The sequence below is a fragment of the Gymnodraco acuticeps genome, unplaced genomic scaffold (genome assembly GCF_902827175.1).
Source record: "Gymnodraco acuticeps unplaced genomic scaffold, fGymAcu1.1, whole genome shotgun sequence".
NCBI lineage: Eukaryota > Metazoa > Chordata > Actinopteri > Perciformes > Bathydraconidae > Gymnodraco > Gymnodraco acuticeps.
In genome coordinates, this window is record NW_022991614.1 from 484,412 (window position 1) to 510,031 (window position 25,620).

The 25,620-nt window shown below is 41.6% G+C and overlaps 1 protein-coding gene across 1 annotated transcript in view; it reads right to left on the reverse strand.

Moving 5' to 3' along the window:
- LOC117534033 (protein phosphatase 1 regulatory subunit 29-like) overlaps window positions 1-18,859 on the reverse strand; it is a 372,457-nt gene extending 353,598 nt beyond the window's left edge. The window contains exon 1 of the mRNA XM_034198047.1: window positions 18,746-18,859. The gene's annotated coding sequence lies outside the window, so the exon portion shown is untranslated. The remainder of the gene's footprint in view (window positions 1-18,745) is intronic.
- Between the last annotated feature and the right edge of the window lie 6,761 nt (window positions 18,860-25,620).

Genomic DNA, 25,620 nt, shown 5'->3' on the forward strand with positions numbered 1-25,620 from the left:
CGTTCTCTCTGCAGACCCATTCTCTCTGCAGACCCATTCTCTCTGCAGACCCATTCTCACAGCGTTTATCAACCTTTTTCTTACTCAATCTCAAGCCACACTTATTGTTTTTACTTCGGCTGTGACTTTGTGTGTGCTCAGGATGAGTTTGGCTGTGTTTCGCTAAACAAGGAAACAACACCTCCACGGAGCTCAGCGTGATTCACAACGTCCCGACCAATCAGAGCGCACTGTGCTCAGAGGGAGGGTGGGGGCTCGAGCTATTGGAGCTACAACGAGCCGTTAAAGGCAGAGAGTGAAATTCAGTGAATACACGTAGTTTACAGAGATGCTGAGAAACCACTGTGAGTTTGGAACACTGCACAATATAAATCTATTCTAGTAGACCTCAACAATGGAATTATGATCAGTGGAAATGGCCATGACATGGGACCTTTAAAGCTTCTCTCCTGGACGCGAGAATAACCAACAAAGCTATCAGTACAGCCTCAATGTAACGGTGTGCAGATGATTGCCCTCCTAAGGTGGTTAGAAAAACATACAAATGCATGTTATCTTAATGTCTTCCCATTACTTCAAAAATGTGAAATATTATACAGGCCTTAATGTATCAAAGGTATGTTAAACAGCAAAGCAATGCAGACACATCTCCATGTAGCTACTTTCCAACGATTGACAATAATCATGAGACTCAACGTAAGGAATTTAATCGGTAAAACTTGTCTTGAACTCGAAACTTGATCAACTTTAGGTTTGGGAACACAGTGTCTCTGAGGCCTCCAGTGGAGCAGCATGTGTCCGTCCTTAATTACACCCAGCATGTTCAGAAGATAAAACACATCAACATCCTAAATAATTTGGATTGAATATACCACAACAACTTTGAAAGCCTGCCAGAAAATGTTCAAGTCCAGCTTACATGGTTCTTAGATTTGATGAAATGAAAGTTTAATGATCCCTGTTGGAAAATTGGGCCACAGTTGCAGGAAAAAAAAAATATATAATGCAGATAGGATGCACTACATTCAGATCACATGAGGTAACAAATACAAATACAATACGATAAAATTAAGATGCACTCCCATAGGATAACATGTTCTATCTCATTACCCACATGGCTTCTCACCGGCTTTCCATCTCAAGTCAAATGCCCAAGGTAGTCATGATGCATTTATTAGCAGACACATTCATAGCTTCATACACTGACACATCGCTCGGTACAGTAGATCTGAAAACGATAAAACGCTCCTTTTCATTTTTGACGTGTTCGACAGGTAATTAGTTACAATCTTTTCCAGGTTTCCCTGCGGGCTTTTAATCGTATCTGTAGAAATTAGAATGAAGAGCAGCGGAATAAATGGTTCCCGAGTTATCTTCACACAAGGCTGAACAGAAGTAGACACTTCATTTGCAAGATAAGCTTAGCCTTCCGTAGCCGGACCTTTCTGAGGAACATCTGATTGAAATAGGAATGAAGTCAGGGAAAAAGTACTTGCGGTGTGGTTTAGATATCAGAGTTCAATGTCTTTTGTGGCCGAAAATAGAAACATCTTGAAACCAAAAACCACTTATTATAAGTGATTGGTCGAAATGTAAGTACAAAATAAGCCTTGGTTAGAAGATAAATTGGTTGGAGACCAATCAGACCTTATCATCCACTAGCAGTAGAGTTACAACAGAAAATGTTACTTTGCATTAGTCAAGAATTGCGATTCTGATTCTTTTTCGATACTTTTCTTTTATTATTTTCATGATCAATACAATTGTAGTTTATCTGTTAAGTGTTTTCTTACAACATGGTCTCTTCTTTATACTTGAGTTTATGTGATGTTTTTGATAGTTAACTTTATATTTTTTTAATACTGTAATAGTACAGTAATATAAATAATTATTGACCAAATGTACATTGCAGATGTTAGCCACATTTGTAAGTTAGCTAAAAAGATATTAGACAGTTATCATTGCCATTAATTGCCTCGTCAAACTACGAAAATGTTCGTTGGTCACAAAATAAATTACACTTGTTTGACTTAGATGTGAGGGCATGGGCTTGAGCATGATGTAATTATGTTATCTATCACATTCGCTAACCTGTCTGTCTTTAAATGCTTTAAACAGCTCTGGATGCCGGTCGGCGGGTGCTTAGCCAAGTCTGATGTGTTGGCTCCCTTGGTTTGCAGGGATCTGAAACATGTCTGACAGACAGGCCTCGTGGTGTCCGTAGGCTTGCCCTCACTGTCAGAGATATAGCTCAAATACTTCCACATTTCGCTTCTGGCGTCTTTTTTGTCAACAAGCCGAGGCGCAGCGGCAGTTGCACTCCCACTTGCAGCCATGCTTCTCGTTTTCTCACATGCTCTGGCAGCTAGCGCGTGCACGAGAGAGGGGAGGGACTTAGAGCTTGCTTGAGAGGGGAGGGACTTAGAGCGTGCTTGAGAGGGGAGGCTCTTAGAGCGTGCTTGAGAGGGGAGGGACTTAGAGCGTGCTTGAGAGGGGAGGCTCTTAGAGCGTGCTTGAGAGGGGAGGGACTTAGAGCGTGCTTGAGAGGGGAGGGACTTAGAGCGTGCTTGAGAGGGGAGGGACTTAGAACGTGCTTGAGAGGGGCGGGACTTAGAGCGTGCTTGAGAGGGGAGGGACTTAGAACGTGCTTGAGAGGGGCGGGACTTAGAGCGTGCTTGAGAGGGGCGGGACTGCAGGCACGGCTGCAGTGCAGGGAGTGGAAGCAGAGCGCCGAACACACACGGCTCTTATTAAAACGGCGCTTTCCCACCGGAGTACTTTTCCCCGTCATTCTTAAAGTACCGATACTAATGAAACGGAGTAATCGTAATGTTTTTAACGGCAGGGTATCGCGGTACCTTTCAAGTATCGGTACACCGTGCAACACTACTTTGCATTGAATCATCCAATCACTGTAAACTAAGATTAGGTTAAAGTGAAGGCCAATCACGTTTCCCTCTCCACTAACTCTTGTGTTGAAAGCAGGAATATTCTTTCTCTCTAAAACATCCGTTGAGCCAGACTAAGATCAGATAAATAAAGTACGCCTCGTGTTCTGCAGCTATTCAAAATGTAATTACCCAGTACTGTATATCTGCCTGAAGGCAAGTTTCTGTATGAATGAACGGAATAAATAACAAAGGAAATGCAACGAAAAGCAGAGCAAAGCTTTTATTAGACCTTTCGGTATGCAGACATTTCCTTGAACAAAATAAAAGCTAAACCTCATGCATTCTTTCTGAAGTCAGATGCCACTTGTCCACATGTAGACACTCCTATCTTTCCAATTATGGTTGACATTTGTTTTTAAAGAAGAAGTAGCCTTAAGGATGAATAGCTGTTACTGTAGAAGCAGTAGCTACCTTGTGATTGACAGATTGCCAATACAGCAATCTCATATTTGGGTGATGTCTGTGTTTTTCATTTTACAACTTCACCGTCACCTAAAAACGTCTTGTTTAGTAATGTGTTGCACTTTACTCCACCCTGTCACTTCTGGTTCCAAAAAAACATTGATGCTTCTAGCCAAAAAACAAGATGGCGGCTTTCTAAATCCAACATTTCAATCTTCCAAAACTTACTACACAAACCTCCCGGTGACGTCAAAGGGACTACGTCTACTTTTTAAATACAGAATGAGTGTATGTGCAAAGGTCTACGGATCAAATGTCATTTCCGAGGTCACTTAACTTACATTACATGTTAGACGCTTTTATCCAAAGCGACTAACATACTCAATACTGTGGGCAATCCCCACAGGAGCAATTTGGGGCGAAGTGTCTCAGGGAAACAACGACATGCTGACTGCAGTGGGGTTTGAACCTGTGACCGAACACCAACACACAACCCACTACGCCACACGCCTCCCAGATTGATTGTTTAAACAGGTTGTAAATCAGAATCAGAAACGGTTTATTGCCAGGTAGGTTCACACATACGAGGAATTTGACTTGATGTCATGGTGCCAGTGGCGGTTCTAGACCAATTTGACTGGGGGGGCCACTGGGGGGGCCAGTTATTTTCTGAGGGGGGCTCAATAAATGCAGGACGAAAAAGAGAACTAGACAGTATGAAGTAATTGCGCATAAGAAAACAATGCAATACAGTTATTGGTATTTGTTTCACTTATTTATTTCAGATAGATCTTATAGTTATTACTGTTAGCTTCAGCTTAAGTTATAGTGCAATGTTTACACATTTAACATTTAAAAAAAAAAAAAAAAAACTTTTCGTTGTTAGGGGGGCCACAGAGGGGTCAGAGGTCAGTGTTAGGGGGGCACTGCCCCCCCCCCTAGAACCGCCCCTGCATGGTGCAGACATAAAATATTTAAGGACAATGTAATAAGATATAGTTAAATAGCAATAAAGTAAAGCAGTCATTTACATGGAAATAGAATGCTATGAATGAATTATAGGATATAAAAATTAAATATGAAACAAGAAATATCTGCAGTAAGCAGTATGCACATTGTGTGCATTAATGTAATGCATAGAGACTACGTTGTGGCTGAGGTAAAGTGTCAGTGGGGGGGCCGGGCCTTGTTTAAGAGGCCGGTAGCGGAGGAGAAGAAACTGTTCAGGTGGCGAGAGGTTCTGGTCCTGATGGAGCGCAGCCTCCTGCCAGAGGGGAGGGGGGTGAACAGTTTGTGTCCAGGGTGGGAGGGGTCGGCCACTATCTTCCCTGCCCGCTAAATGGTGGTTTAGATGTCTTCTGAGCTATGGGGCTAAACATCTTGTCGGTGTAATCCATATTACAGATTTGATGGTTTAAAATGACTAATTTGATGTAATTGCAGCCCTCCTCCAACTCCTGTCATCAAATCCAATACTCGGGTCCAGCTAAGAGGAAGTCCACTCCGAATTTCAAAAATGTCAGATCTTCAGTATCCTTTTCATCCCATCAACAAGAGGGGGGTAAACTATTCTATTGATCCATAGATCTTTGCACATACACTCATTCTGTGTTAAGATGTATGATATCTACGGCATATCTTAATGGGGTGTAATCACCAAAACATATTAACAGACTATTTGAGAATTATTATTATTTTATTTATTTGTTTGTACTTTGTTATTATTATTATAATGAGTGAGGAGAAAAAAGGAATATATATATATTGTTGTATGTTTTGTTTCTGACATGTTCAATACATTTATAAAAAAATTATATTGTCTTGTGCACACATCGATAAATGTGTCTTTAAACAAAAACGAAGTCTCTCCTGATTGAAATATATTTAGTTGCAATGTCATTACTTACTTCTATTTTAGGAGACTCACTTCAAGGTTGTTTGCAGAATAGTTCTCAACCCTCCTATTAAATAATGTCTTCACCAATCCCACCATACAGGACTCCAGGAGATATAAGGCATGTTTTATTTAGTGCCATAGCTTCAATGAAAAGGAACCAGAGATATGAGAGGCACAGGTCAAAGGTCTTGAGGTGGAGCAGCTCTCAAGAGAACTAGAAAATATTTGAAATAGCTGGTGAGGCTCTATTAGAGGATTACATTTGCTTCATTGTGACATCCGACCCGCTCTTCAATACATCATCACTCTTGAGTCTCAGACAGTAAACACCAGCCTCAGTGTGGTAAAGTACAGTTTGGAGCAGATGCACTACAAAGTTGTCCTTTACAGATTTAAACATCCAAGCTTCTGCCACGCTGACTTTAACTGAAAAAGAGGGATAACGATGGAAGAATACGGAAGTGTGATCTTCTTTGTTGGGTGGACAATCATTCATGACATTTTTTAGAACGGCTTTTAGAGATTTGCTGGCATGTGCAATTCTGAATGACAATTTAGGCACTCATTGGGCAAAACATTTCTCTAAAGAAAGGCTCGGGCTTTGTACCTATTGTGAGAGTCCCACTTTTTGCTGCTTGCTTTGACACGGCTGTGCTTTGGCTGCAGACACAAGAAATGAATGTTTGATAAGAGAGCGAAACTGGACTTTTTCCCAGTCAGCATGAAATGACAAGAACTAGCTTTTTCAGAGACATGAAATATCTGTTGAACTTTCTCAACTTTGTACAAAGGGTACAATGAAATGTATGAGTAGTGTTAGTGTATTCTAGAACCCTGAAGGCAGGAGAGACTGAAAAGAGTCAAGGGAAGCTTATAAAAGTTAACAGCATTTAATTACACAAAAGATGCGGTGGTGTACAAAATGAAATGTGCGAGTGGAGGCGCTCTCCTCATCCGACCGGTCAGTCCAGGTCAGCAGGTGGAAGAGGTCAATTCTTGGCTTGCTCTTCCTGTTGTCATCTGAGGTCTTCTCCTATTGGCCGGCGTCGTCGGGGGGCGGGTCCAATGCAATTCCTGCCTTTTTCTGTTGTTAAATTACATCATTCTGGTGTCTGTGGTTATTTAAACATTCCCTAATAAACGTTATTCAGCGGCAATAAATGAGTGCTAAACCCAGTGTGCTCAGTGTACAACATCACATGTCATTTCACCTTTGATTCACGGTTTGAAAATGCAGCATTTCGCCACATGCTAATGCTAACCGGAAGTGAAGAACTTTCAGAATACAAGTATTAAGTTAATAGTTAGTGAACTTCAGGTTTTTCAGAATAAAACTGATTTAAATTAAATAGTGTATTTAATTCAAATTACGCCATATCAACATTGATTTTAATTTCTAACAGTAGGTACTCCTGTACATATTCCATATTGGAAGGTGTGTATGAAATAATGAGTTATACTTCGGCAAAAATAGAGAAATGTGTTTGGAAGAGAATAATGTACACCTGTGCAGGCATTTTCCTAAGAAAGATTGAAATGTTGTGCTTTTTACAATATTCCCATTTCCAATGCACTCTTGCTGAACCCCTGCAGCTACTCTAAACCCAAGGAAAGTTGTCAGTTAAAATCCAGTTTCCTTGCTCTTAGAAGTTCGTAAGGAACTGCCAGGTGCTTGATGTTGCAAAAGTCTATAACATTGAAAAATGCTTGACAGATTTAGTTTAGTTTCAGTAAAAGAGGCTCATTTTGTGTGTTTTAAAAACCCAGAATAAAATGAGGGCAAATATTGTGTCCAAACGTATTATCGTCAGCCCTAAATGCCGGCCCTTTCATTTTTATAACTCTACTATGATTTGCATTTTTATATATTTTCACTTTCAGTGTTTTCTTCTATTATTTTCTATCATCACCCTCGGCAACATGGTAACCGATAGCAACGTTTCAGACAACAAAATTAACTGTGCAAAGCAGTGTTCCTGGGGAAAGAGAGGAGGTTTATGTGCGTGGCAGAGGGAGAGTGTAGTCCGGAAGCCAAACGGCAACTTTCTACAACAACATCACTAAATCCCTGTGGGTTCAGCTGCCATCGCCATAAACAAGTTTTAGCCTGAGAGGAACTCACAGCGGAAACGTTCAGTCTTTCTGCAGGGCTGTATGATAAAGAGCAAAACACATTTCCTGTCCATCATCCCCTCAAACTGTGGTGTGAAAGATCTGTCTGTAAACATACCCCCTGGTCTCTCTATAAATCACAAGTGGAGTTGCAAAAGTTTGTGCATTATTCAATAAAAAGCTACTTATGTTTGTGTATCTTCAGTGTGCTCCAAATACCTTAATCATCTCCTAATCTATGCACTTATCCGTTAAAGCGAAATGTTAGTCCACTGACTTCTTTAGTTCAAACTCACATTTCTTACATATTAAAGTCTCCCAGTCTGTGATTTTTCCTGAAAGTGTGTTATGTAGCACCCTATGTTGTTAAGAATTGTCAATATGAAGTCAGATTGAAGAAATCGCCAAAAGAATGTATACCTATTCCCACCCCTTTTCACGCTATTGATTTTGCGTGTAAACAAACATGACGTGTTGCTATAGCAACGCCTTTTGTCTACTGCAGAGAGAGAGAGAGAGAGAGAGAGAGAGAGAGAGAGAGAGAGAGAGAGAGAGAGAGAGAGAGAGAGAGAGAGAGAGAGAGAGAGATAGAGAGAGAGAGATAGAGAGATAGAGAGAGATAGAGAAGAGAGATAGAGAGCTATCGAAGATATCTCCCCTTCTCGTCGCTTCTGCTTCTCTCTCTCTCTCTCCCTCGCTCGCTTCTCTCTCTCTTCTCGCTCAGAGAAGAGAGAGAGAATACTACCAAGGACCATTTTTCTTTTTAAAGCAATACTTTTACTTTGAAAATCAATGCATTCTAATGCTGGGTCTAACCCTGGTGGCGGTTTTAGGTATAAAAAATCTCTGGCGGTTCTAGTGTTAAATACAAATATGAACCTGAACATTAGCACCTGTTAAGCTTCTTTTTTTTTACGAAACTGTGTCTCAGGGCTTCTTAACATTTAACAACCTATTAATGTGTCATACCCACTAACGGGAAGAAACTCAGCTAACTGACGATACTGTATGAACCATTTTTACCAAAACATAACTCTAACGCTGAGCCTCTGAATTAGCCCTGAGCAAAATAATGCTAACGCACTTAGCACAGAACTCACGGTAGAAATATTGTATTACTTATCGGATCTGCACAAACAAGCTATCAGATTAAAGCTTTTCCACAGATTCTAGCGGTATAAGTATCATCACTGTGCGACCAAAACTCACGGCAGCTCACGCAAACCCAGACATCACACAGCGTAGCTTTACTGAGCCAAAACGGCAAATATGTCTTACCTTTGCTGTTTTTCTGATCAAACGTTGTGTTCAATGGCATAACAATGATAAACACGCTGCTGAAGGTTCATCCATAGGTTCACCCAATGTGTCTGTGTCACTTTGAAATGATTTCTGATAATCCATCCTTCCATTTTTGTCAAAAACGGAGATTTCATATTAGCTGCTAGCTGCTATTAGAGCTACAACCCAGCTTCCGTTTTTTGGCAAACTGCATGCACATCACTCTCACTCCTCAATGGAAATGTTTAGATGGATTTAGGGACTTCCCTTCGATTCTATTGGCTCTAACGGTTCAAAAGAGGTGTCAATCATCAAAATCGACCGATGGGTTCTATATATATGGCAAATCCACCCAAATTACCACCGAAGTGGTTTTTGTTGTTGCTAAACCTTTAAAAAGATCAAATGTCACTTGTTTTGCATCAATCTTGATACAGGGTACTTATTATATGTCACAGTTTGGATTCCTAAAGCTTTTAGTCTACCATCCCATCATTCAAAGGTGGTTTTCACTATAAGTAAAAAAGGACGGACACTATAATTTACATTTTTTTACTATGTTCAATCTGAATTTACTTTAAAATAAATAAATTCTATATTGATTCTGCCTTTTTTTACATCAATGACATGAAAAACTGTAGCTCCCTCCAGTAATGACACGAGGCTGAGGTCTTGATTAAATACGGGGTTTATTCTTGTGGACCTATTCCAACCCGTGAGAACTGGGTTATAAGACACATAAATATGTAATATATGCATATGTCATCGCTGTTAATGCCGCCAATTAAACAATAAACGGCGCACATTTCCCACACAGCAAGTAGCACAAGCTAACAATAGCATGTAGCACAAGCTAGCGCATAGCATACATACAAAGATGATTAATTTACCCCTTTTTAGAAGGGAAGTTATGGTAATTTGTTCTGGGAATGTCATTTTCGAGTCTGAAACTCAGTACTCAGGGCTTAACAGGTTAAAAAAATCATTTTGACCACTAGCGTCTTATATTTAGTCAGAATAATCTCATCTAAAGGGCCACTTACCAACTATGTATTGGTCTTCATCCAATTTTGGATAGCTCAGTTACCACCACAAATGGACCTCCATAGATTTATTTCTATTTGGACTATAATTTAAACCTATTTTAAAAGGTAATTTTCAAGTTTCTTCATGATGTTGGCCCTCCACAGGGTTGTTCTACATCACACACACAGTAGATGGTGAAGTGACACTACATTTATCCTTTTCTGAACAATCCCTTTCAACATTTTTCATTTTTCTCTCAATCTGGTCCATTTACTATTTTCTAAACATATTTCTACCGACCATCTCCCTATCTTGCAGTGAGCTATGAATCTGTCAACCTTTGTTGGTTCCAGTATAAACATATATTTTCTTAGACAACCATTTTTGTTGTTGCTTTTCTGTTTAACGTTGTATATCTCCCGTAATGCATTCAGCGGTTTCAGAATACCCGCATCACACTGTAACAATACTGCCAGGCTGAAACTCTCTCTCTCCTCCACTGAGGCCATCCCTCTTCATCACTTCCATATCACTCCTCTTCTCCTCCATCTCAAAAACATTGTGTTTTTTTTTCCTTCAATAACTTATCACCACCCGCCACAGACTGGCAGCTCACAATGGGAGAAAAACAACATTTGGGCCGGCGATAAGATTTGTCCTTCCCGTTGCTGCCGTTATTGTTGCAGACAAATATTAGAGTTAACATTGGAAAGCATTTCCCCCCCACTGCCCTCCATCAGTCTCTCAGTGCTCCTCATGTTTGTGTTGGGAGAGGAATGAAAAACGAGGTTCAGGCTGAAGCTGAAAAACATAAACTACCACATGTACAGATAGAGGCACACGGAGTAAACATGTCACTTTACAGATTAAACACACTCAAACACTCACAAGGAAGGACAGGAGGTAAAGGGCGGATGTTTGGACGATTTCTATTTCAACTCATGTCTCTCCAGGGTTAGGGTTTACATCAACATGCATTGGATGATTGGCAGTTCAACAGATTAGGCAGTAACAAGGCAAGTGTATTTATATAGCACTTTTCTGTACGCGACAATTCAAAGTGCTTTACAAAACAAATTAAAAGACTTTTTAGGAATAAATACAGTAAAAACATTATTATATATTATATAATGGCATTTTACAACAGGCATTACAAAGCAAAGATAATAAAATAATAAAAATAAACACCACAGGTATACAATACATGTTTAAAAGGACCTCCACATTTATGATACATGTATATTGAAATTATTGCTATAAAGGAACTACAGCACGGTCACATGACTTCACGTCACCACCGCTAAGCTAAAGGCGGCTAATGTTGGGCTATAAAGGAACTACTGCACGGTCACATGACTTCACGTCACCACCGCTAAGCTAAAGGTGGCTAATGTTGGGCTATAAAGGAACTACAGCACGGTCACATGACTTCACGTCACCACCGCTAAGCTAAAGGCGGCTAATGTTGGGCTATAAAGGAACTACAGCACGGTCACATGACTTCACGTCACCTCCGCTAAGCTAAAGGTGGCTAATGTTGGGCTATAAAGGAACTACAGCACGGTCACATGACTTCACGTCACCACGACTAAGCTAAAGGCGGCTAATGTTGGGCTATAAAGGAACTACAGCACGGTCACATGACTTCACGTCACCACCGCTAAGCTAAAGGTGGCTAATGTTGGGCTATAAAGGAACTACAGCACGGTCACATGACTTCACGTCACCACCGCTAAGCTAAAGGAGGCTAATGTTGGGCTATAAAGGAACTACAGCACGGTCACATGACTTCACGTCACCACCGCTAAGCTAAGGTGGCTAATGTTGGGCTATAAAGGAACTACAGCACGGTCACATGACTTCACGTCACCACCGCTAAGCTAAAGGTGGCTAATGTTGGCTATAAAGGAACTACAGCACGGTCACATGACTTCACGTCACCACCGCTAAGCTAAAGGTGGCTAATGTTGGGCTATAAAGGAACTACAGCGCGGTCACATGACTTCACGTCACCCACGACTAAGCTAAAGGCGGCTAATGTTGGGCTATAAAGGAACTACAGCACGGGTCACATGACTTCACGTCACCACCGCTAAGCTAAAGGTGGCTAATGTTGGGCTATAAAGGAACTACAGCACGGTCACATGACTTCACGTCCACCACCGCTAAGCTAAAGGTGGCTAATGTTGGGCTATAAAGGAACTACAGCACGGTCACATGACTTCACGTCACCACCGCTAAGCTAAAGGTGGCTAATGTTGGGCTATAAAGGAACTACAGCACGGTCACATGACTTCATGTCACCACCGCTAAGCTAAAGGAGGCAAATGTTGGGCTATAAAGGAACTACAGCACGGTCACATGACTTCACGTCACCACCGCTAAGCTAAAGGAGGCAAATGTTGGGCTATAAAGGAACTACAGCACAGGGTGATGACATTAAGTTGTCAAGTATTTTCCGGGTTTTATGACTCATTCCTGCACCCAGTCTATTAGGATTATGGAGTGTGAACATTACCAGAAAGAAAACATGTATTGTTCTTTAATTTGGACATTAAATATGAATGACCAACGAGTGGCATACTGGGACTAAACCAAGTTATATAACACAATGGAAAAAGCAAAATATACACTTTAAATGTAAAAGTTACTGCCCACAGAAGAATCCATCTCCTAATTTAATAATGCTGCGTGGATTTGGAAACCTTTACAACACATCATTAATCAAACCAATAATTGGACTCCACAGTTTTAAGTCTTATTGCAAGCAAAGTCCCAATGTGTTCCCAAATGCCATTATTATTGTGTGCTTTCTCTTTATTACTCTAACTTCACATAATTGCTTTAAAGATGTATTTCCCCAAGGCCTTTCTTTAAGGTTTTCAGTCTCAGAGCTCTCATTAGCGATATATTATGCTAGCTTTGTTAGGTTTTTAGTGGCATAAAAGGTGCTAATAATGACTGAATACTGCCTTTGTGAAGCATTGCAGATAGTGTCCAATGTTCCTCCATGTTCTCCCCTCTTCCTCTTCCTCTTTCACTCATCTGCCCTTCTCACATTTCTATTGAATTGGGTGTGGCCTTCAGGGACCCTTAATCCAATCATCTGTTCATATTCCCTTCAGTATTGTATTGAGGCTTCACCGTTTAGATGAGATTCAAAAAAGACGGTGATGGACTCCTTCCCTATTGCTAGTAGACGAGTTCTGGTCACGTTCAACTTGACGTAAGTAGGGTTGGTAAACAGTGAAAATGGCTACAGAGGATACTTGTTTTTTTATATGCAAGTTCTTCAAGCTGTCAATCAAGAGTTGGGAGAGTACAAAGACGTTTAATCAGTGTTATTTTGTTTCTATCGTGTGTGAATTAAAAGTACTTTAGATACAGTATGATCAGCAATCTACTGTTTCTGCTAATGGAGCTGTGAAGCTGACAATTGGGGCTTTTAGGGGAGAATATGAATTGTATGTTTTGCAAAATAATAAATGACATCAATTGTCCAACCACCTTTTGATTTTATTTATTATATTTTCACCTCGACATGGATAACATCACACTGGAAAATTGGTCAAAATGAGCGTGTCCACCCAGGTTTCATGTTTCCATCATTGCTATTGGAGCCATTTATCGTGTTAAGATTTTCTTTTAGTTTTATAGTTTAAATGTTTTAAAGGATTTTGTTGAGACATTTTGATAGGGTTGCGGGAATTTTCAAAGATGGAAACTTTCCACGGGAATTAATGGGAATAAACAGAGAATTTTCTAAATTGAAGGTTGGCTCTTCATAGGGAACTTAAATATAGTTGGGGAAAGTATATTTTAGCATCATCTTGACTAAAACAAACAGATGCCTTTCAAGTACACTTGAATACCCATGCCATAGCACACTGCTTACTGCATGGCTATTGAGACCACACCCCCTACAGGCACTGTCCATCCATCCATCTTCTCCCGCTTATCCGTGGTCGGGTCGCGGGGGTAGCAGTTCCAGCAGAGAGCCCCAAACTTTATTTTCCCTGGCGACATCAACCAGCTCTGACTGGGGGATCCCAAGGCGCTCCCAGGCCAGCGAAGAGATATAATCCCTCCACCTGGTCCTAGGTCTACCCCTTGGTCTCTTCCCAGCTGGACGTGCCTGGAACACCTCCCTAGGGAGGCGCCCAGGTGGCATCCTAACTAGGTGCCCGAACCACCTCAACTGGCTCCTTTTGACGCGAAGGAGGAGCGGCTCAACTCCGAGTCCCTCCCTGATGACAGGGACTGTGCACTCCTCCATCACATGCACAGATGATTTCTAGAAGACTGGATCACACTTTTGAGCCCAAAGCACAAGACAAATAAAGCCACACATTTGAGCCTGTGGACTACACAAAGTGAAGTGATGATATTATGGGGTAATATATGTATTTAATGTTTAAATTGCAAATATCACATACAAATGTATTCATCTAGATCAGTGTTTCTCAAACTTTTTCATAACAAGGACCGCTTAACCAATAAAAAAACACTCGAGGACCACCTAACTCCCCAAATATCCCAAAACACATCGTTTTTCTAGAACAGATTACAAATCTCCTGAACATGGTACAAACAAGTGGCAACATGTGTGACGAAGGTGTTGCGCTGGGCTATATCATGCAATCGAAAGTTAAACTTAGACTCGCTCCATTGCGGAGATATTCCCGCGAGAGTGAGAACAAATTAAAGGTATTTATTTCAAAATTCCCCAGTTTAACTTCCCATGGAAATTTACCGGAAATGTTCCGCCCCTTTGCAAGCCTACATTTTTTTTGTGAATGAGTAATGTCATGCTCCTCTTGTAGTGGGCAAGGCTTATAGTGTTTAAATAGACTAGAGAAAGGTTGGTTTTAGGGTTATATAGATGGCAAAAATATGGATTGATCGACACATTATAAGTCAAATTACATTCACAGTAGATTGCCTTAGCAGAAGACGTTATATTTGGACTTTGGATTTCATTTTACTGGAAAGTCAATCACAGTTTATCGGCTATATTAAACATCTCTCCGAAGGCTTTCTCCGAAATGAGTCACTCTTCTAACCTCAGGTGGCTTCAAATGAGTAAAGGATTAGACACTACTGCAAATCCCAGGAATTAAAGGATTTGAACCGTTGCCACCGAAGACAAGCCAGATGTTGGTGGTGTGTTTTTCTGCCCACTGGGGAAGGGGCTTTACTTTTCTTATTACATACAAAGGACACCATGGTAACAGACCGTGGTGAAGCTCTCTTGAATACAGTTGCCATGCATTTTTCGTGTGTGTGTGTGTGTGTGTGTGTGTGTGTGTGTGTGTGTGTGTGTGTGTGTGTGTGTGTGTGTGTGTATCCGTGTATTTATGAGTGAGGTGTGGGGCTTTAATAGACCTATGATAGTGAGCAATATTTCAAAGTGAGAGGAGGGAGGTTGCACTTTGACAGAACATGAAATATGCAGAAGATCGGATCTATTTAGAGAGTTTTTGTGAGGCAGTTTAGCACAAAAATATGACGATGATGATGATGATGATGGACCAGTAGGGGTCAGTGGAAAATAACATGGAGAAGTTTGGTGTGTAAGCATCTTATTAACATTTTATTTGTACGTATTTTTTCATATTTGTATCATTATTGTTTCTTGTAAACATTTTTTTAAAAATTTTTTTAAATAGGTCAATCTTTGCTCCTCCTTTACAGGTTAATGTATCTTTGTCTATGCACTAAGTGCTACCTAAAGTGCAAGAGGAGATACCCCTGTGTTAAAGTGCATTTAGCGGTGATTACAGGTCTGTTTGTTTCTCATCCATTCTCTGAGTTGACCTTTGAAGCTATTGAGAGAGAGACGATCCCGTATCTCAGTGGGGAGGCTGTTCCACAAAGAGCTGTCTTTAACGGAGAGGACATTTTATCCAAAAGTGGTCCGTCTGCGGTGGACCTCACAGTCTCCTCTGGTTTCTGACCTGGTGCACCCAGTGTGTTTTATGTGGAGGAATTCCCCTAAGGGGGGGCGGGGGGGGGGCAGTCCATGTAAACATTTATAAATAAAACACATACTTTTAAAAGACTTAAAATTATCAAAACTTAAGAAATTGTGTTTCTCAAAGATGGTGCAGTGGTGGTATGAATGTGGCTTTCTGTCAAACACCTGGATAGCTCTCTTGAACAGCTGTTCTCTGGGTTTCAGGTTTGTGGCTCAAGCAAACGACCAGTTTGTCAAACAGTATTCAATGTGGGATAGAATCAGTGGAGGTGTGACTTTGCAGCTTTGAAAGTTAAGAAAGGTCTGATTTGTTTAAAATGTTGCAAGTTGAATTTAATGGTATTGGATACTTTCTTAATATGCTTCTTAAAAGTCAAGTTTGAGTCCAGTATGACTCCGAGATACTTGAAGTGGGGGACTAGTTCTATTTCTGCTCCGTTTAAAAACACATTGGATCCTTCGATTTTGACTGGTCGTTTACTGAACATCATGCTTACTGTTTTTTTGCATTTAACTTTAAGCAAATGTTGTTCAGCCAGAGGTGAACCTTGTCCGACACTGGACAGTTGAATGTGTTCTGCAAATATAATCACATTATGGACATACAGTACGAAGTTCATCCACCTTAAAAGATGTTACCATTAAAATAATATTTAACGTGTCTAAAAGCTTAGTGCCACTGTCGAAGTATAGTCTGCGCAGCTGCCTCATGTACTCTTAAAAAATGTTTTTGCACTGATAATATATGGGGACAAATGGTATGTTCTCTCCATGCAAAGACCAAGCATGGATCTATTTAAAGTATTTTTACGAGGTAGTTACGGTCATGATGATGATGGCCATGATGATGATAACCATAATGATGATGATGATGAGGATAGAACAGTAGGGATCAGGGAAAAAAGCTCATGATGAAGCTCATTGAGTGTTCTCCCCACTTTACAAATGTAATCCATTACGATTACTGTTACCTGTGAAGAGTGTCCCAATTTAAAACATGAATGTAACTTTCTGTTACCTTTGGACTACCTCAATATCACATTACTTTCCTTACGGGCATCAATAATGGTTTATGTTATTAACAGCCCCCCTAGTGAAGTGTTCTGTGTGCTAAAGGTGACGATGATGAACTGAAGGATTAGAAAAACAGGTTTATATTCCAGGTAAACTCTAGGACTCGAACACATGATCTCTGGATGGATAAATCAGCGAATCAAACCCCTGAGCCATGGAGCCTGTCTAACATACGACACTCTTGATTTTAAAGAGTCCTGTTACGTCCTTATCCTTCTAGAAATTCACTTTTGTATTCGTCTGTGACTGCAAGGGAATACAGTAACCTTTGATTATATCCTGATTACTGTAATCCCCATTACATGTAATCCATTACTTCCCAAGACGGTTCTCCCCCTGCTCAGTCCCAATCATTTCTTTTGAGTAAAGCTTGGCGCTCCTTTAGCTCTGATCGCCACTATCCCAGCCCTGCACGGCCAAATGAGTCACACACACTATCGCAATGAGAAGCATAGACAATTTCATCCAAGTTGCGTCGTGTGTGTGTGTGTGTGTGTGTGTGTGTGTGTGTGTGTGTGTGTGTGTGTGTGTGTGTGTGTGTGGGTGTGTGTGTGTGTGTGTGTGTGTGTGTGTGTGTGTGTGTGTGTGTGTGTGTGTGTGTGTGTTGTGTGTGTGTGTGTGTGTGTGTGTGTGTGTGTGTGTGTGTGTGTGTGTGTGTGTTCAGTGGAATCAAAACAAATCACCGGTGGACGTCCATTGGCTCGCTTGTCACATTGCATCAGTCGTGATTGCTTTCACGGCGGCAATCATCCGTCATGTCTTTAACGTGTGTTTTGGTCTGGCCCCGGTATTATACAGAGGGGGGGGGGGGGGTTGTTGGGGGGGGTCTCCTGTCTTGGCGAGGGTGTGTTACTGGCGGCCAGATGTGTCTACGAGACGACCAAGATAATCCCGATCAGTCGGTGATATGACAGTGAGACCCGGAGCCGTGTGCGCATTGGAGAGGCGATAAATCAAACGGCTGGCAGAAAAAAAGCGCTGGTGTACGCCGTCTCCCCCTTTCCCTCTCTTCTCCTCTTCCCCCCTTTTGCTTCCTCAACTCCCTCTCTCATGTCTCCCTCTTTTTCTCCTCTCACTGACTCCAAACGCACACACACTGCCGCTGAATTACACAACCAAACACTCTGAATCGTTGACTCTAATTAAATGCATTATGTCAAACAAATGCCACGGTACTGTATTAGGTTAGTTGAAAGAGATTAAGTTGAACCTAATGTGTTTTATTGAAACTTAATATTATTGCTTTCAACTAACCTAATACAATTATGTGAAATCTGTTAACATAATGCATTTAATTAAAGTTTCAGTTTTCTCAGTGCAGCCTTCCTCCCTCTGCTCCACTCTTAATAATACAAAATATATCCACACCCCCACTTTGATATGGAAATGGCTAACTCCTTTGCTCACACAACGCATCAACCTGCCGCACGCACACACGCACACACAGGCACGCACACATGCAGAGCTCTCCGCTGCACACACACACACACACACACACACACACAGCAGCTGCCTCCTCCGGGTTTGGCACCGAGCAACTCCAGCAACACCTCCCCGCTCAGAGAGCACCATCCCGGGGTTCTGCAGCCCGGAGGATCTGCCTCAAAACACCAACATCAGTCCTGCACACCTTCATAGTGAAATTAATTCACCCTGGGAAGCGATACTTAGAACGGTCCCCCCTTTTTTTGTGCACATCAGGATGCATGACACCACTTGTAACAGGTCGAGCTGGCAACAATTTGCCCACATTGTCCTTCCTCTTTTCTCTACGTTTTCTCTCCTCCTCTCTTCTGTTCAGCTGCTGCTTTTCCTCATGAGTATCTGAGAACACGGGACACATCTCCTCATGGTCCAAATCACCTCAACGTGGCAGCATGCGTGTCTCCAGTGCGCACCACTATCATCCCAGTGAACCCACAAGTGCAGCATCGATCAAGCCCCCCCCTCTTCTCTTCCCCCCAGCATTGACAGTTTCAGCCCAGCTTCTCTCAGCACGGAGAGGTTTTTGTCTTGTAGTCTTACCTTGATCCGGTTCCCGATGAGAAGAGGAGGCAGCAGCAGCTTTACGGTCCGATCTGCAGCGTGTCAGGCGGGGAAAGCGAGAGTATGTTATCCCTGGACAGAGCGGAGGTCCGTGCGTTCCAGCAGAGAGAGAGAGAGAGAGGAAGAGGAGGGGTGAGAGAGAGGCGGGCTGATGAACGAGGAGAGAGAGAGGAGGGGTGATGTTCAATCTGGGGAACAGCCGATCGGGATTCAATATGAGCGACACTGAGAGGAATTAAAACGCGTTCTGTTTTCACCCTGATGTGAGCAGTGCTGGAATGTAATGAAGTACATTTACTCAAGTGTCATTTTGAGGTACTGAGATTCAGCAAAGCAGATGTGGTCCGAAAGTGATGAGAAATAGATCAAATCGTTGGCAAATGTTTTTTTTTTTTATTGTCAATCTATCATAATGTATATTCAATAGTAACCGGCACATGTATAATGTATATCAGGTGTGGAATGCGTACATGTACTCAAGTGCCGTACTAAGGTACAACTTTGAGGTAGCCTACTTGTACTTTACCTGAGTATTTTCCTTTTATGATAGCCTACTTTTACTCAACTACAATTATCTGACAGCTTTAGTTACTTTACATTTTTAGAGTATTGGCTAATACACAATACAAATCAACATATATATATATATATATATATATATATATATATATATATATATATATATATAACTACAGTGTTGAAACGTAATGAAGTACATTTACTCAAGTACAATTTTGAGGTACTGAGATTCAGCAAGGCAGATGTGATCAGAAAGTGATGAGAAAGATCAAATCGTTGGAAAATGTTAAAATATAGTCAATATATCATAATGCATATTCAATAGTGACCAGCATGCCAGCATACCAGCATATGCATAGTGATTATGAATCAATTGACTTGCAAAAGTAACTAATCCTGTGGTATAAATATATGGAGTAAACATTAAAATATCTGCTTCCAGAATAGTTGACTATTGAATACTCAGGAAAGTCAAACAAATAGGTATTCGAGAAAATGTTACTTTCCAGCACTGTATGTTTGTATAATACTGTATATATAATTATAGGTGGAAATATCCAGCAGCAATATGTAAAGCTCCAACACATTAAAACATTAATCATCATAATCCATTCATTTGATATAAATGATTCTGTAATGGTCCATTACAATTACTTTACTTTTGGTACTTGAGTAAATGTTGATGCCAATACTTTTGTGCTTTTACTTAAGTAAGTAATATTTTAAAAGTAGGACTTGTTACAGAGTAGTTTTACTCTGAATAGGTAACATATCTGAGTCCTTCTTCCCCCCCCCCCCCTCTCGGTGTCAATGATCAGTATTTTAGAAATGTCGTGTGAGCATCATTAAAATGCCAAAGCAAGCCCCGTTTAAATATCACAGCGACATTCCCACCGGGACTTCATGCATCTGTGATTCTCTGGCGACCTTGTGTTAATTTAGATATTTGTATCTCTATCATAACAATCTATTCCAGTGTGTGTGCTTAATCTTTACCGGGACAATCTTTAGAAATGATATGCAGCATTCTCTAACCACAGAGGTGACAGCAGCTCCTAATAAGCTACAATCTTTGGATATTACGTATTGTACGGGTGTACGTGCTCTGCAGACCGCTCATTTCTGCAGAGATGGTAATTAATCATGTTTAGTCGAAGACAGTGTGTGGAGTTCCCGGGAATCCGCTCGCTGGTCTCCATCTCTCTCCATCACTTGCTCGAGTTACTGCCTCCCCGCGCGCACAGCTGCTTTCTAATCTGGGCACGTAGCAGCGCGACTCAAAAGTGCGCGCCCGTGCAAAGGGGCAGGGGAAAAGGCTCGAACACACACACACACACACACACACACACACACACACACACACACACACTTACAGGCACACAGAGAGAAAACTTCCAGATCCAACTGTGCTTCTGACGTCATTTCTGGTCAGTTTGAGAGGTATTGATTTACTGTGAGTATTTCGGTGAGTGTGGTGAGCGGAAACCAAGGGGAACACACTAAGGACCAAAGACAGGGACGTTAGTTAGTTTGTTAGTTCAAGGTAGTTAATCGTTCTGCATCAACTGTTCAAATGAATGTTTCAAGTGGCCGATATCTGATACGTTTGATCTGATGTCTGCACCTGAAACGGATCACATGCAACCAATACTGTCACACTCATGCACGTTGGAACAACAAACAATAACGACACATTTGCGAGTTGTCATTTGGGAAGAAACAAATGACCTAATGGTGCAATAATTCAAATCCCACATGATATGCACCAATATCATCACCTCAACACAGCTCTATGGCTTTGCAAGCTGAGGAGGTTCAACATGGACTCCAGGATACTCTGCAACTTCTACAGGTGCACCCTAGAGAGGATCCTGACCTTCTACAGGTGCACCCTAGAGAGGATCCTGACCTTCTACAGGTGCACCCTAGAGAGGATCCTGACCTTCTACAGGTGCCATCAATGGAGGAACTCTACTCCCAGCAGCTAAGGAAGAAAGCCCACAGGATTACAAAAGACCCCCATCACCCCAGAAGTGTTCAAGTGTTCTGTCTGCTGAGGACTAAAACCTCCAGACTCAGAGACGGTTTTATCCAAGCAAAACCATCCAGATGTTGCAATATGTCTAAAACAGTTCAGCCCAGGTACCACTCGCCTGACTGGTTCCCAATAAACCAATGGATGTACTTCAAAGTACTTAAATGGTACCGGTTCAACACAATTCAGGAGCTCCTCAGCCCATACACAAGTTTTGCGTCTAAAATCTGCTTTTGTTGGTTTCTTTTCGTCCCTTGGTACATGCTTGTATCGGCTTCCAGTAATGATCAGACCTCAGACCCAAGATTAGATTTAAAGACATCGGCTAAGACCTACCAAGTTTGGATTTCCATTAGTTCAGGTTTTGAGATCTCCACTGCTGAGATTTCTGCCTGAACCAAGACTGAATTACCAACCAAGCATATTGCAACTGTCCGGAGTCACCTGATCACGGGTCTCTAAAGCCTTAGATACACTGCACGTAAGATGTCTTGGGCATTTGATTAATCAAGTGTTGAAATGCTCTGCGACAGGTGAACGTCCTGCATTCAAAATGTTTAGGTTTCGTTTGATGAATTGAGAATGTGTTCGGACTTTTGACTCTTGCATTATAAACTAATTGTGTCACAGTGTCTTGCAGAGGAACCCTTTGAATAATGTTTGTGTTGTTTATATTTGAGTTAGTTAGTTCAAACACGTATGCCCATGTGGAGACATTTTACATAAATTAGGTACCTGACTTCACGTTGCTTATGTAAGCTCTTATCATTTCACTTTGGATTTATACGGGACAGAAACACCTGCTGGTATAATTCCTGTGTTTTCTGTCTCTTGCCGATGCTGCAAATTAAATATAACAACAAAGTCTCTTTTAAAAAAAAAGTGTTGCACTTATTCTCAATCCACAGATTCCCTATTTGCTTCCCAAATGTTCCTGATCAACACTGTTGATGGTCATTTGGGGGACTACCCCTTAACCTTAGCAAAGGTTTCTAGCATATCATTGAATTAGAATTATGGAGACCTTCCCTGCACTCTTCAGTCTATATGTGTCTTCATGTGTTCTTAACCGGTTCAGTCATCAGTCCAGATGTGAATTTGCCCTCAGTTAATTGTGGTTACACAACCCTTGCCTTGCATAGTCAAAGGTTACCTAAACTCTGTCTCATGAATACGTGTAATGAGTCTACCTGACCATTGCAAACAACCCTTTGGAGCATTTGTCTTTATTAAGTGCAAACACATTCTGCCTTGATGAAAGCTAGATACATTTCCATGAGGTGAAGTGTTTCAGTCATCAGACCATCACCAGCACAAGACCATTCACATCTACTCCACAAAGAGAAATAGTGCAATGAGAAAAGGTTAATGAAATAAATAAGTTCTCCTTTGGTTTCCACTAAATGGCCTTCAGACATTTCCAAAGCATTATAAAATATAAAGTAAAATACTCAGCTCTGTTCAATATGCCTGTTTTCCTACCTGTAAGAGTTCGAATTGGCCCTTTATTTGCACCCATCTGTCATGATTTATGGACTAATTGTGGTGTAATTGCCTTACATGTGTTTGTTTTAGCTGCGCAATAAGGCTGGAGGAGTTTCATGGCCTCTACATTTGTCTAGTGGGGGCAATTTCCCAGCGCTGCCTGGCTGCTGCTGATGAATGGATGCAGAGAGGAGAGGGTTGGGCTCATAATGCAGTGTTAGGAACTTTTCAATTCTCTATTAAGGATTTTGCAATTTGCACTTACACATCAAGACATACATATAAAAGTTAAGAAGATAAATATATAATGTAAAAGTGCATTGCAGAACAGAAAATACTGTAAAATGACTCGTGATGATGTTTTTGGGAGTTTTTCCCTTTCCTGCATTGTGTTATTTCAACAGTCTCACAAAAAGACTAGGGCCGGGACTCGATTAAAAAAATTAATCTAATTAATTAGAGGCTTTGTAATTAATTAATCGAAATTAATCGCATTTTTAATCGCATATAAATATTTGACTTGAGAACAGTGAGAAGCAATTTTTTTCACATGGATTTTAGTATACCATTAGGCGCATTCACACCGCAGTACTTTTCCCACAAAGGTTCATGAGAACTTAGTTCATGAGAACAAATGAAGCCGCTGACGTCACTTCTTCTTCTTCTGCTTTGGATTTACTGGCAGGCCGCAAACCACTTCACGGCGTATACTGCCGCCCAAAGTCCCCGGCCGGAAGTCCCCGGAGTTGGGGACTGGCTTCAGTAGAAGCTGCTGGGAGTCCCAGCAGCCTTCCGAGTAAATCGCCAGAACGCCGACACCTCCTCATCTCCACCGCTCCCATGTTTTATTTTGTGTTGCCATAAGTTAGTCTCTCTGCGTTTCTGCGCTGGGCTAATGCTAATAATGCTAATGCGAGGATAATAAAATGGCGGCTTCACCAAACTTTTTGGGAGTTTTACGGGGCGTGGTTTGCAATCCGCCCAGCCAATCAGAAATATAGCTCTTTTCTCACAAGAGAGCCGTACGAAAGTCCCTGCCTCTAGCAGCTCTCTGCTCTCTAGCAGGGACTTTCGTGGGGGTAAAAAGGTTCTCATGAACTAATTTTAGTACCGGCTCTTTTTGGTGTGAACCATAGACTGTATGGTGTGAACGCGATAAAAGAGGCTAACGTCCACGCTAGCTTCCACGCTAGCTGCTATATGTTTTGCATTGAGGTGATACTTGAGGCTTGATGTGCTGCGGTGATATGCGAATTCCTTTTTGCATAATTTGCACACAACCGTGCTCTTATCGACGCTTCCATCCGTCCGTTTTTTAAAACAATATTTCCCACTGTTGTTCACTGTGGTTTGTTGTTGTCTGAAGTCATGAACGTTAGTTGGTGCTCCAGTATAATCGGTACGCCTGAAACTCATCCAGTGAGAAACGTTCCGCGGTGCAAAAATAAGTGCGATTAAAATGCGTTAATTTTTTTAACGCGTTAATTTTTGTGTAATTAATTAATCTTAATTAACGCGTTAAAGTCCCGGCCCTAAAAAAGACATGTAATAGCCACGTTGGTCCACAGGGCAACACGTATATCACAAATAACCCTCTCAAGACGTGACATGGATGCAATATTTGGAGGACACTAAGTGAGGATGGTGGCAGTGACTACACACACACACACACACACACACACACACACACACACACACACACACACACACACACACACACACAACACACACACACACACACACACACACACACACACACACCACACACACACACACACACACACACACACACACACACACACACACACACACACAGAGTGAGCCAGCTGCCTCCTCCGGGTTTGGCACCGACCAACTCCAGCAACACTTCATTTCAATTCATTTTAAAACTCTTTTATTTACTTTTAAAGCCCTCAATGGCCCCGCCCTACCTCTCTGAGCTGTTACACAGCTACACGCCCACTCACACTCTCAGGTCAGCTGATCAGTTGCTCCTGAGGGTGCCAAAAACAAAGTCTAAGCGTAGAAGGGACCGTGCTTTCTCTGCTGCCGCCCCTACACTGTGGAACGACCTGCCCTTGCTCATCAGACAGGCTCCCACACTGACTGCTTTTAAAACCCACCTGTTCTCCTTGGCATTCAGAAACAAGAAGATTGTTGCTTTTATTTGCTTTCAGTGGTCTATTGTTTTTATTATATGGCTGTTATTTATTTTTTAATTATTACGTTTATTCTGGTTTGTTTTGTGTTTGTATTTTAAATGTATTTATGTTATGTTGTGTGAGCTTATCTCTCTGTAGCCTACAGCACTTTGGTCTGAAGGTTTTTAAAGTGCTATATGAATAAAGTTGGATTGGATTGGAACAAGACCTCATGAAAGACGATACAAGAAGTGAGGATACCCGGCCCGGAGGAAGCCCGGGGTCCTCCTTCTGGAGCCAGGCCCAGAAGGAGGACTCGTCGGCGAGCTGGTGGCCAGGGAAAAGAAAGTTTGGGGCTCTCTGCTGGAACTGCTACCCCCACGACCCGACCACGGATAAGCGGGAGAAGATGGATGGATTGGAACACCTCCCCGCTCAGAGAGCACCATCCCGGGGTTCTGCAGCCCGGACGATCCGCCTCAAAACACCAACATCAGTCCTGCATTACATTACATTGTATTTAGCTGACGCTTTTATCCAAAGCGACTTACAATAAGTGCGTTCGACCAGGAAGACACAACCTTGAAGAAAACAGAATCATATAAGTCATCAGGTTTCATAGAGCCAAACATTTCAAGTGCTACTCAACTGGCTTTAGGTAATCCAGTCCTTTA